We start from the raw sequence: 13901 nt of genomic DNA on the forward strand, positions 1-13901 counted from the left end.
ATTGAAACGGTATATTGAAAGTTACATCAGTCTCTAAAATGTTTTATCTATTAGTTAAAAATGGTTAAAGTTTAAATCTTCTCAGCTCTCAAACTGACTTTTTTCAAATCTTTTTAAGTTTGAACAGGCCTTACGAAACTCTCTGTGCTTTGTTACAAACTGAAAGAAAATGCTGATGTTTCTTGTTTTGTAATTATTTTCCAATTATAGGGTTCGCTCAATATTTGAAAGACGGTTTAGTGTATTTGATTAAGTCAAAGCAGTCGATGGTTATCTTGCCTAAGGATTAGACTTTAATAAAATGTAATAATAGAACTTCGGGAAAGGCTTTCTAGAGAAAACTAGTTCGTATTCACGTTACAGGTGAAAAAAAGGGTGAAAACGCCCATACTACCACCTCATTTGCCAGTAATTGAACCCAAGTCGAAATTCCAGCGTTCAGTGATTTTACCGTTCGGTGGCTGATGGGTCCGCTATTGAAACACTTGTATTTATATCTGTACCTTAATGGACAGGAAAAAATCTAAATTCACTTGGATTTTAGTTTGAAAAGGAGTAAACTCTCCTTCAGTATCAAATTACAAACAATTGATTCTACGCAACAAAACAGTTAAAAGCAGAGGTGCGGCACTGGAAAGAAAGAAAAGCACCTAATTGCCGTTCTTTATTTGATAGCTTGACGACGTGTATCCTTTCGAGGGATATCTGCTATACCAGGGGTTTTCAAACAGGGGGAATTCCTCCCTTGAGAGAAATTGCGAAAGTCCTTTAATCAGTTGAAGGCGGTATTAACATCTACGTCCGTGCTCGCATATCCCCAGACCGACAAACAATTTATGTTAGACACAGATACAAGCAACGAAAGTGTGGGAGCTATAGTTTCCCAAATGATTGATGGTCAAGAGCGAGTAATAGCCTATTGGAGTAAGTGCTTGTCCAAACCGGAAAGGAATTATTGCGTCACCCGTAAAGAATTGCTCGCTATCGTAAAGGTCATAGAGTATTTCCATCATTATCTCTATGGCAGAAAAATTTTATTGCAGACTGATCATACTTCCCTAACTTGGCTATTGAATTTCAAAAATCCTGAAGGACAAATCGCCAGATGGATTCAAAGACTCCAAAATATGACTTTGAGATAAAACATCGTAAAGGCTCCTCCCACGGGAATGTGGATGCTTTATCCGGGAAGTCTTGTCCTGCACACTACAGGCATTGTTCAAGAGCCGAGGCTAAGTAGGGGCTGGCGAATCCTAGCATCCGGCAAATAACATCTTCAACATCAGCCTATCCAGATCCGGGGAGAATAATAGCGCTGAAGGAGTAATCCAGTACAAAACCCGAAGTGGCAGGGCATTTTCATCTTCAGTATTACAACTAAAAAGTACTGAGCTCTCTGAGACTCACTCCACTTCGGAAGGGAAGTCTGGGACTCACTCCACTTCGGAGTTCGACTATGGGAAAGCGACGATGGAACTAATAAGAGATGGCAGCTGCTACTTCCTCGAAACCGAATACCTGATGTTATGAAGGAAATACACAGCAGCCGAACAGGTGGGCATTTCGACTATATGAAGAAACTAAACAATGTTCGAGAGCGCTTCTTCTGGAGTTCGGCGAGAATCGATGCGGCGAAGCGGTGTCGATTTTGTGATACTTGCGCACCCAAGAAAGGACAGAAGCGGCGTTGCCGGCTAAGGCTGCAGCGATACAATGTTAGGAGCGCCTTTCGAGCGAATTGCCGTCGACATACTCGGACCTTTTCCACAGACTACGGATGGCAACATATACATCCTCATTATCATGGATTATTTTACGAAGTGGCCCACTATACCTAATTCTAGATCAAGAGGCTATCACGACAGCTGGAGTTCTGTTACAGAGCTGGGTTTCCAGGTTTAGGATTCGACCGTTTCATTCCGTTCAAGGCAGGAAATTCACTTCGCCTGTGTTCAAGGAACTTTTTGACTTATTTGCAAATCAAGAAGACGCAGACGACTCAGTTACATCCGCAGTCTGATGACATGGTTGAGAGGTTTAATCGTACAATCCTGAACCACTTCTCGCTCATGGTTTCCAAGAACCAGGAAGACTGGGATCGCAAGCTGCCCATGTTCTTTTTTGCTTATCGTAGTGCGGTCCACGAGAGCCCCAGTTATTCTCTATCCCATATGCTCTTCGGCCGCGATCTCCATCTGTCAAGTGACCTGCTCTTCGGTTGTCCTCCGGATGTACAGGTGACAGCAGGACAGGGCACTCGGACGGCTTTCTATGACTACTCGGGTATTACCCTGGCCCTGCAACCATCTAGAGACTTCACAGTTGTAAGACGCTTTTATGCCAATTGTGTTTATTGCATGTGCCCTATACCGGCCTGCAGAGGTCTATGCCCATTTTTTCTAGTTTGTCCATTATGCTTTTAAGCTTTTGCCGCGTGCCTCGATGTTTTACGAGAAGGCGTTTGAAAGGCAGAACATTGGTAGTTGGGAATTTGATGTGCCATTCTGCTGTCAAGGGGCACTCCGTGACATAATGGTCTGGTGAGCTCACGTTGTCACAAACACACATATCAGTTGTTGCTAGATCCCTTTCTGCAAAGTACGTCGGAAAGGGGCCGTGGCCTGTTATATATCGCGTGAGGTAGGGCGCTGAGATGAGCCGGTCCACCTCTACCTTGGGCAGGAACTCATATGCTCTGCGGCCTTGCGGGATTTGGTCCCATTCATTCTGCCAGTTTCCAATGGCGGACTCCTCTATTTGTCTCTTTAGGCATGGCCGGAGCAGGGGCACCTGAATCTGCTCCGTTTCCTCGTTTTGGGCAGCCTTCTTGGCAAGAGCGTCTGCTGCTTCATTTCCCTGGATTCCGGCGTGCGCCTTCACCCAGGAAATTTGGATTCTCATTGACTTTTCTTGTAGACGGAGGACTTCTTGCAGGTGCGAGATTAGTGCGGAGCGCTGGAGAGGGTTGTTGATAGCATAAATGCTTGACAGGCTGTCAGTAAATATCGTAGCTCGACTCTGCCGTGTGTCAATTGCCCATTTCGCTGCCCTTGTGAGGGCAACTACTTCCGCTTGGAACACTGAGTTTTGTGCGCCCAGACGGCCCTTCCATTCCTTTGCTATGTTTCTATTTATATAGGCTATATAGGCACTGCCTACAGCGTTATCAATTTTTGACCCGTCTGTATAAAGCACGGCCCCTGGTCCGTCTAAGCGCGGGGTTAACGCTGGTGAGTGGAGGAAAGTCCTTATGCCCAGTCCATATTCCGACGGATGTGTGCTTAGTTTGGACCTGCGTGTTTCGTAGACTTCTGGCAGATAGCATGTATCCCCATATGTGCATGGCTGTTGGAGTTGCATCACCTTTGCAATTGAGGCTTCTTGCTGCGCTTTGATTGGGAGCGGCATAAGCCCTGCTAATACCGAAGTGGCCGCAGTCGACGTTGTCCTGTAGGTCTTCGTTATGGCCAGGACAAATGGTCGCTGTGCACTAATTAGCAATTTTGCCTTTCTGACTGTCATCGGGGCTGCCCAGATGGCTGCTCCGTAGGTTAGGACCCTCTCCGGGACAGTGGAGTAAAGTATCTTGTAGATATTGGGCCGAAGGCCCCAGTGCGGGCTTTGCATTTTTTGCAGATTGTTTGCGATTCGGCGAGCCTTTTCTCTTTGGGCTTTAAGGTGAGGCAGCCAGGTGAACTTTTCATCCAATATAATACCCAGGAGTTTTAGTTCTCTGAACCTTTTGATGGTCTTCCCATTAAGCTGGATGGTTGGGTTTCTTATTAAAGTTTGGCCTGGCTTATGATAAATTATATATTTCGATTTTGCCTCAGAAATTATTAGCTTTTTCTCCTGACATAGCCGAGAGAAGGTATCAATTACATCATTGCAGTTTTGCTGCAGTTCATCTCTACTCTTGCCGCCCACCACAAAGGTCGCGTCATCCGCAAAGGCTACTATCTGTGTATGGGACGGCCATTCGTATCGTAGGATGGAATCGAAAGTTGCGTTCCACAAGTCTGGACCCGCACACGATCCCTGTGGACAGCCTTTTGTCTGGCTTCTGGTTATGACACCGCCAGTGTGTGTTACTATGAACTTTCTATTGGACAGGTATTGCTTGAAAACCTGCAAGAGGTTATCTGGGATCCTTGCCTGGTGCAGTGCCTCTAAAATTGAGGGCCACCACAGAGAGTCAAATGCGCTTTGTAGGTCCAGACATAGGACCGCTGCATGCTGTTTCCTTTCATGCAAGTGGCTGATATAGTCTCTTATCTTTGATAGGGCAGCAATCGTTGAGCGTAGCTCTCTGAATCCATATTGTGCGTCAAAGATTGCCCCACTCTGCGTCATATGAAATTTAAGCCGCTGGACTAGGAGCTTCTCATAGAGTTTCCCTATTACCGGGAGAAGACAAATCGGCCTAAAAGAAGATGGGCTGTTTGGATCCTTCCCTTCTTTCTTAAAGAGCACAACCTGCCCCGTTTTGTAAGGTTCCGGAAAGCTTTGCAGTGCTAGCAGTTTGTTAAAATAACGCGTGAGAATGCCGGATCTTGCTTTATGTATTGCTCTCAAGATTGGATAGTCTATTGAGTCCGGACCAGGGCTTTACTTTTCGGGAGAATTTTGATCGTTGCGGAGACTTCCTTCTCCGTAAATGGCATGTCATCTGGGACAGATGTGTGCAGCGTATAAGTCTGGTGGTCGGACGGATCTGTAATATCCTCTTCCGGAAGTACGGCGTCAAGAATTGTCCTAAGCATGATTTCTGTTATGTGTCCAGCCTGCTGCCCTGCAAAGGCTCTTAGCTCCGGTGGTCTGTAAACTTTGTTCGAAGCTATCTTGTGGAGAGCACCATAGACTTCTACATTCTTAGTACAGAACTCCCTCCAGCTGGCAAGTTTTGCGGCTGTAATTGCCCTTTTATACTGAGCTTGCTCTTTATTCTAAAGAACACTAAGGGCTTGCCTCCTGTCTAGGTCTCTTTCGCTCTTCATCTTACGCCTAAATGCCCTGGTGCGACTGCGCTGTGCACGGAGCTCTTTCGTCCACCAGTTTGCCACTCTTAAAACTTTTGGTGATTTCAGGCCTAGGGTGGCATCACAGATAGATTGAATATCTCGTATCATACTGGTGGTTAAGTCATCAGCATCCTTTATGTTCTGACATTTCATAAGTGCCTCGTCCACCTGCTCTAGTACTGGTCCTAGCCTGCTTACAAGTTGTTTTAATTTACTGCCATTGGTTCTATAACGCTTGTTCATAAACTGCGCATGTGGCTGACCTATCTGGAACGTTATATAGCGATGGTCCGAGTTTGAGGGAGTGTCACTTACGGTCCAGTGCTGTATTTTCTGAGCCAGACGCGCTGTTGACAGAGTGATGTCGGGCCATCCTTTTCCCATTTGGGTCTCGAAGGTCGGCAGACTGTCCGGCACGTTATGAAGAATGAGTCCGTTGCATGCAATGAAGTCCACAACTTCTCTACCTCTTGGGTCTGTGGTCGGATATCCGAAGTCCTCCTCATGAGAGTTAAAATCTCCTGCCAATACATGGTGTGCATGCGGGTAGGACGTAAGGATATTCTGCAAGGCATCTAATGTGGGAGAAACGTCTACTGTAGGTGGAATGTAAACATTCGTGACCAGGACACTCAGTCCCATAGCCTCGACTGCAATTGTGACCATGTCTCTTGACTTTGCTAGCACAACTGGCAACCATCTGCTGTGGCAACAAACTACTGCCGCTCTTGTTCCCTCACTTCCTGAATCCTGGATGACGGTCCATTGGAGGGGTAATTCTGCTGCTTGCCCTGCATAAAGAAAAGGTTCTTGAATTAAAAGGAAGTCCGCCTCTTCCTCCATAGCATATTGCACTAGCTGTGCAGTAGCCGCGCGCGCTCTTTGGAGGTTGATTTGGACAAACTTGAGCACATTGCTTTCTTCTGTTCTTGAATTCACTTCCATTACTTTTGTAAATTAATTGACTTTTAAGGTAAAATTACTAACTGTGAAAATACTTGACTTGCTTCCTAGAGGTGCGCTTGTTATTAAGTGAACTGGCTGTTGTAGTAGGTAGACGATGCCTTGCTTGCTGGGCTATTAAATTAGTTGTCCTCGCCGTAGTCAGTACGTGCTTTAATCTTCTGGATGTGCGCATGGAATGTTGGGCAGTTTGCTGCGTACGCTGCATGGTGTGTATCCACTTTAACTTTTGAATCTCTGTTTGCTATGATGCAGTTAATGCATTCAGGGCAGTCCGCCTTACATTCGTTAATGTCATGACAGCCTCCGCAGTAAGCGCAGTAAGGCCTGTGGCAGCATTCTTTCGACGTATGTTCCAGGTCCTGACAGCGGAAACAGCGCTTGGCTCCTGTAAACTCGTAGATACTATGTTCCCTCCATCCTTGGAACAATCTTCGTTTGGACATGAGGACATGAAAGGCACCAGGGGTACATTCAATCACCCACTTTGTGGCTCTATTCCTTCTGTCCGGGCGCTTGAAGAGGACTCTGCGCTCTTCATTCCCAAGTTTGCAAGACTTTTGTAGCATTTCTTGTACTTCCACCTCCGAGGTGCCGTACGGTACATTGTCGATTGTGCATTTCGGTGTTCTCTTCCGTGGTATACGCGTGCGTACTGTATCCTTTAGGTTATCGTGCTGAGCTAGGAACTGACTTAGCTTCTGTACTTCATCCTTGTTGTTGCATCGCACCGCCACACCTCCACTACTTAAGTTCGTGATGCCCCGAAGGTTGACACACACATCTTCAATTTGGACATGCTTTTCTAGTACCCCGCGTATATCCGCACTCTGTTCATCACGTTTAGGAGGATCAGCAGTGTCGGCATGTTCGTGACTTTCCTTTTCCATCTCCGCTTTACCGCGTGCGCGTACGTAGGTTGGCCATCTTTGCCCTCTATAACCGGGTGCTCATCCTGCTGTATAGTATCTTTACTTGCATGGAGCTGCTTCACCTGTCTTTTTGCATTTTGCTGAATCGAGTGAGCAAGTTCACAACAAAGAACCGTCGACGTGTTTACTCCTATGTCTGCTAGGGTTGGACTCTCTGCAAGGTGTGGGCATCTCAAGGCTAGCGCTTCCAGAGCATCCAGAGCACATAGCAGTCGCTCACGAAGATCTTGAGGTAGGAGGAATTTGCCCCTTCTACAAGTGCTGGCTGTCTTTCTTATAAATTCGTAGAGCAGGTGAACTTTGCCTTGATGGTCTTGGTCACTGTCGAGTATCTCTTGCGGATCGAAATCCGACCTTTGCATCTGAGGCTCTCCTTCCGACTGTGCAGATGAGTTACGTGTCATTCTTGAATCACCGATACACGTTGAGCACTTTTCACTTAATAACACATTTATATCACTTTCACGTTAACACTTGTATCACCTTAATCACTTTAAATCAGTGTTGATGGAATTCACCACGTAATATCACTTTCACGTAAACACTTTGGATCACTTTTAAATACGTTAAAACACTTTAAATCACACTATAAATCACCGTTGACAGAACGTAAAATTTTAAATCACTTTTCGCGTAAATCACTGAACACTTGAAAACATTTTCACCATACAATATCAACACTTAATAACACTTTAAATCACTTTTCACCTGTGCCACGTACATAACTTTAGCGTTAATTTGACACAATAACACACTTTTCCACTTTAAGAACACCACATAAATGCCTTGTATATTATTAGAAAGTTCTGGAATTATTGCTGGGTTGGATGTAACAGGTACATTTTAATACATAAATATTGAGTGCTATAATCAATAGTGACCAGCAAGTAAATTGAAGACACGTTAACACTTTGGATCACTTTTAATCACGTTAAATAACACTATAAATCACCGTTGACGGGATGTAAACACTTTAAATTACTTTTTGCGTAAATCACTTAACACTTGAAAATACGTTCACCATGCAATATCGAAACTTAATAACACTTTCACGTTAACACTTTAAATCACTTTTCACCTGTGCCACGTACATAACTTTCATTTTAATTTGACACAAAAATATACTTCCACTTTAAGAACACCACATAAATGTCATGTATATTATTAGGAGATACTGGTATTATTGCTGGGTTGAATGTAACAGGTACATTTTAATACATAAATTTCAGTGCTATAATCTATAGTGACGAGCACGCAAATTGCAGACACGTTAACACTTTGGATCACTTTTAATCACGTTAAATCACTTTAAATCACACTATAAATCACCGTTGACGGAACTTAAACACCTTAAATCACTTTTCGCGTAAATCACTTAACACTTGAAAACACTTTCACCATGCAATATCAACACTTAATAACACTTTCACGTTAACACTTTAAATCACTTTTCACCTGTACCACGTACATAGCTTTCACGTTAATTTGACACAAAAACACACTTCCATTTTAAGAACACCGCAAAAATGCCTTGTATATTATTAGGAAATATTGGTATTATTGCTGGGTTAAATGTAACAGGTACATTTTATTACATAAATGTTGAGTGCTATAATCAATAGTGACTAGCAAGCAAATTGCAGAGAAATGCACTTGGCTGCGATACTTCTTCTGTGCATCAGCTGTACACTATAGGTAGTTCTGCAGAGTAATCCAATTGATAAACACAGGCACAGAATTAATTAAAAAGCACACACACACTGCATTAATCACTATTGTAGAAGACGATAATCCTAAGTCCTGGTAATGCCGGAAAAACAGTAACTTTTGAAGTAGCAGACCGATCTTCTTCAAATTTACAATCTCATACAGCCCATGGCTTGAATCAGAAGAATCCGTTTGAACAAAATCGCTAGGCCAATTAGGGGCTTAATTAGCGATTCGTTTAATTGCCTCCAGTACCTCTTTCTCCCTTTGTTGACAACAGGAAATCACTCGGGTTAACAGGCGACGGGGGTCGAATGCTTCTAACTGACCGTAGGGACGGGGAAAAGGTCAAAGTTCACGGTCAAAAACTTGTAAAAGCAATTAAAAATCAATTACTCGGCATCCATTGACCGCACACATACATAATTACTGTCAAATTGCTCAGCGTAAAATTCCGCATCCGACGATACTAAACACCAGTGACATCGGGCAACGGCGGCTGCTATGCGAATCTGGAAGCACAGTTCGATATGAATTACCACGTGCACGACGCGTTGAGGCAGTAATTAGTCTCTTAGTAATTACTGGATGATCCGATCTTGACGAACTTGGTGTCTAATTAAAGCTGAAAGTCTTGGCTATACATAGCAATTAACCCTTAGCTTGTCGAGTGATTATCTGCGAATCTCTTTAAAACTGTCGCTAGTTTTGGACCGAACTTCCCGTAAAATGTCGCGAAAATAACCCTAAACCTCTGAAAATTGTCAAGCAGTTCTTTTGTTATTTCCCATCCCTCCCAGAATTTTACTTCAATGATTCCGCTAAGTGAGATTGATTGCTATATATTGTTCAGTACCTGTGAGCTCTCAAGAGAATTGCAAAGGGCTAGACTCTCCGTGATGATCGTCTTAATGCCGCAGGGGGTACAGCTGCGAAACTTGAAAGTTTCCTTCTCTTAAAGAATCTTATCTCTACATATCTTTTCTACATATAATAAAAGAAAGAGTCTGTCTGTGTGTGCGCGTCTTTCGTTCGCGCTGCGCGTAAGCTAAATTACGAAATTTGGTACATAGGTACATCTACACAAGAGCCAGTGCACTTCGAAGCGATTTTTTCGAAATTCGAATTCGAATTTTTTTTATTTCATGTTTTGTAACGAAATCGTGTCATTTTGAAACATAATGTGCTATAGGAAAGTGAGATTTTACTCTACACACTCCATTTTCACATCGTCATGAAACGTAGGCACTTAGCTATTTTACGAACTTAAAATAAATTTCGTGTTTCAATAAATCGATTAAATACGAATTTATTTAACAAAGGGAGCTTAACACTTTTTCAATGGGATTTTTTCTAAAAAAGTTTATTTTTAAAAATGTACAGATTATTTTTCTTTGGTTTTTGGACACGTTAAACTTTCATCCTTGCGAATGCTTTTACAAAAAGAATTTTGGAAAAATTATAATATTTTGTATTTTTAAAAGATTTTTTAAATGAAGCTTCCGAGTACATTTCTCACATTTCACATCTTTAAAAATGTGATTTGGGCAACAATTTTCCTGTCTTATTGTTGTTGATAGATTTTTGATGAAATCGCATCATTTTGAATAGTTTCATTCTTTTAGAAATATGGGTTTGGCAACAATTTTTCATCGTATTTCTTATGTCACTGTTTTTAAGAGATTGGCATATTTCATTGTCATTTTTACGAGTATATAAATATATATATTTTTTTTTTTGATAAAGTTGTTCTGTGGAGTAAAATTCTGCGCGGAATTTTATGTTTTTTGAGCTGCTTTCATGTCATTTTTTTGCTTATTTCACTGTTTATAAGATATTGAAAAGTTTTACATGATTTTTGTTCTTCTACGGAAAGTTGGTTAATTTTTTAATTAGGATAATTAATATTTGTATTAAGGATATAGCTTATTTCATTGTAATTTTTTCCCTTGAAAACATAAGATAAAATATCATTAATTATACTTTGCTTTTCAGAATTTTTTGCATTCCTTTATTTTATTTATTGCTCATTTCACTGTTTTTAAGATATTGAAAAGTTTTGACTGATTTTTTTAGGAAACAAAGTTATTAACCTCCTTTATACCATTTGAGTTCTTAAGATTTTGCAAAGGGAATTTGGTTAATTTATTTATTAGGATAATTAATATTTGTATTAAGGGACATTGCTTATTTCATTGTAATTTTGTTATACGTAATAACTTTTTTTATGAAGTTGTTCTGCAGAGTAAAATCCTACGCAGTTTTTAAATTTAACGTTTGGAGTTCCCTTCAGCCATTTTCCCGGTACATTTAAAAGCCAGACGAAGGCTCGCAGCGAAGCTGATAGTTTTCAAATAAATTGGTTTTAAAATTTACCCGGTTAAATTTTAAATTATTACGCATTTTTAACCTAAGTAACCTAAATCTGTATGTCACTGATTATCACCGGAATTTCAATGCAGACTGATTAAACTGCTATCACTAAAATTATATTCTGACAAATATCTGGTGCAATTTTCATTCCTTCTGAGATATTGCTGAAACATTTCGTATTATTTCCGATTTTCTGTATTTTTGTCATTAATTAAAAATCTTTAAAACCTTCTGCATTTTCCTATATTCTTCAACTGCAGGCAACTAATAATTATTTTAAATAATTTCTTTTTTCCTTAATTATTACGTAGTTTTAAGAGAGTAATAAACGAAATATTTGGGTGTTTTTAAGGGTGGTAATATTAATATTAATTTTGCATTTTACTTTTTCATATACATTCAAGATATTCAGAAAGGGAATTATAACATGAAACCGTTTTCAGTGTATCATAAATTTATGGATTCAAATTAAAAATTCTTGCTTTCCGATCCAAGAAACACTAGTAAATTTTATACGAAATAGGAAGGATGAGACATATTAATAAGAAACAAAGCAATTAATTTGGAAGTCAAAGAACAAAAATCAGCGTTATATTTTCAAATTTTCACAGGACTAGTTTCGATGGTTTTACCGAACCATCATCTTCAGCTGCAAAAGCGCAAATAAACGAGATAAGATATAATGAAAATTAGATTGTGAAAATTTGAAAATATAACGCTGATTTTTGTTGTTTGACTTCCAATTTAATGTTTGTTCGGCTTGTTATTGTATCTTAATTAAACAAAGCAATGTTGTTACTTATTAGCTTAATATAATTTATTCAATATGGTATTTTTGTAAAGAAAGAGTGTTGCTGTACATTTGGTAAAGTATAAATAAGCATTCCATTTAATAATTATAAAAGTTATTAATTATTTAATAATTAATCATAAGAATATGAATAATTAAATATTTTTTCGGAGATATATTTTCCGGCGATATTTTTTTTTTCTAGGGATCCCAGCATACATTTTTGAAGCATTATGCTCTAAATAAATGTCTTGTTTAAACATAGCATTTATTGTTGACAAATCTCCAACCAAAGGAAATACCTTACTAGGGAGGATATTCAAACAAAAATTTTTATTAGAATAAATATTTTCGTTATTTTAATACTACTAATAATATACAAACATTAGTTTAAGTTCACTATAGTTGAGTGAATAAGATTGCTGGATGTTGGTATTTTGTTATTGGCAACCGAACAGTTTAGCTGCTTGTGGTATTTATGATTTTCTCGATGCGTAACGTGAATTCAAGCCAATTTTATTTAGAAAATTGCCCACGAAGGTGTTCTCTTAAAGCAGATAACCCATGACTTCTTAAAAACTGTAAAATATAATCTGTGGATATTTTCCGTTATACGATTGTAGGGTTTATATTTATTTTAACTAATATTTATTTTAAGTTTAAACTATCTTTCCTGTCAAGCCTTACTTTCGCCTGGAACTGCCAATGCCAGAATATGTAAATTTGAGTAGAACGCGCAAGGATTCAAATTTCAGCGGAAGTATTCTGATTTAAATAGAAGGAAACAAGTTCGGTGTGAGAGATTCTCTTACTTAGCGAGCGCGGAGGTAGTTAGCGAGAATTGAAGAACCCCGCGTTGCGGCCTATGTGCTTGGCGGGAAGTAGTGGTCATCGTTCCAGTGAGCTTCAAGTCTGCTGAATTAGCAGCGGTATTGTAAAACGCGGTGAGTTAGTTATTTTAGAGAGCCTCGTAGTTAGAATCTTGTCTTTACTTTCTTTTCAGGTTATTATTTTTATTTGACTGCCAAGTTGGCACCGTCTGTAAGCGTCAAGAGGACGCAATTGTAATTTATTACGTTGAATAAAAAGGGACTTAAACCCTTTACAAGACTCTATCTTTTATACAAGTTTTCACAGTCACCTCTTGGTTGCGTGCAAGTTAGAGGCGCGCAACGTTATATTGGCGCCCGAACACTTATCGAACTGAAATGGCCGAAAACTGGATGGAAGCCGCTGGACAACACCAAGAAATGACAACGCAGTTAGAAGGATTTGGATACCTGGTCCAGACTTTGAGAGCATCAATCAAGCCAAACGTCTATTTCGACGGAAAAAATTCGGTGTCCGTATTTTTAGAAGGTATAGAAAACCACTTTCAGCTCTACCCTGTGCCTGAAAGACAAAAAGTTGCCATCGCCACATCAGCACTAAGAGGACAGGCCGCGCTATGGTGGAAAATATAGGCAAATTTCTTCTAGGTGAATTTGGAAGCCCGACGTATACATTTGAAAATTTCAAAAAATCGTTAGTAAAGGCCTTCCCCATAGTGAAAGATCGCGCACGGCTGAAAGCCGAGCTATATAGTTTCTGTCAACGGGATACAGCAGATTTGACGGACTTTATTTTACGAAAAATCAAGCTAACGGATATGCTGTATGGTAAAAAACCCGATGCGGAGATTATTGAAATAATATTACCAAGATTGTTACCCGCTGTCCAAGACTACTTTGAAATTAGAAACCCAAACACATTGCAGGAACTTTTCGAATTGGCGGTGAAGTTTCAAAATCGCAGAATAGCGGAAAAAGCGAGAGGGGAAACATATTCTCAAAGTACCCGAAGGAAATCTTCAAATGAGGAAACCAGAAATGGAAATCGCTCTTATGGGGGAAAGAACTATCAAGCTAACGCATCGAAACTCGAAGGTCAAGGCCCAAAAAGAAAATTTGAAAATAAGCATCCGCGTACCCAGAAGACACAGATTGAAAGGAAAGCTTTAAACGACTAGAGGGGCCTGTGAAAGGGAGGGTCCAGACCCCGGAAGTTTTAAAAAAACCCTCAAATAGACATTTAAATACAGTCATCGTAAAAAACTCACAGCTACCAATTATACAA

This window comes from Stegodyphus dumicola, chromosome 1 (genome assembly GCF_044657685.1).
Source record: "Stegodyphus dumicola isolate Sdum_Otavi_A_Nest chromosome 1, ASM4465768v1".
NCBI classification, from domain to species: Eukaryota; Metazoa; Arthropoda; class Arachnida; order Araneae; family Eresidae; genus Stegodyphus; species Stegodyphus dumicola.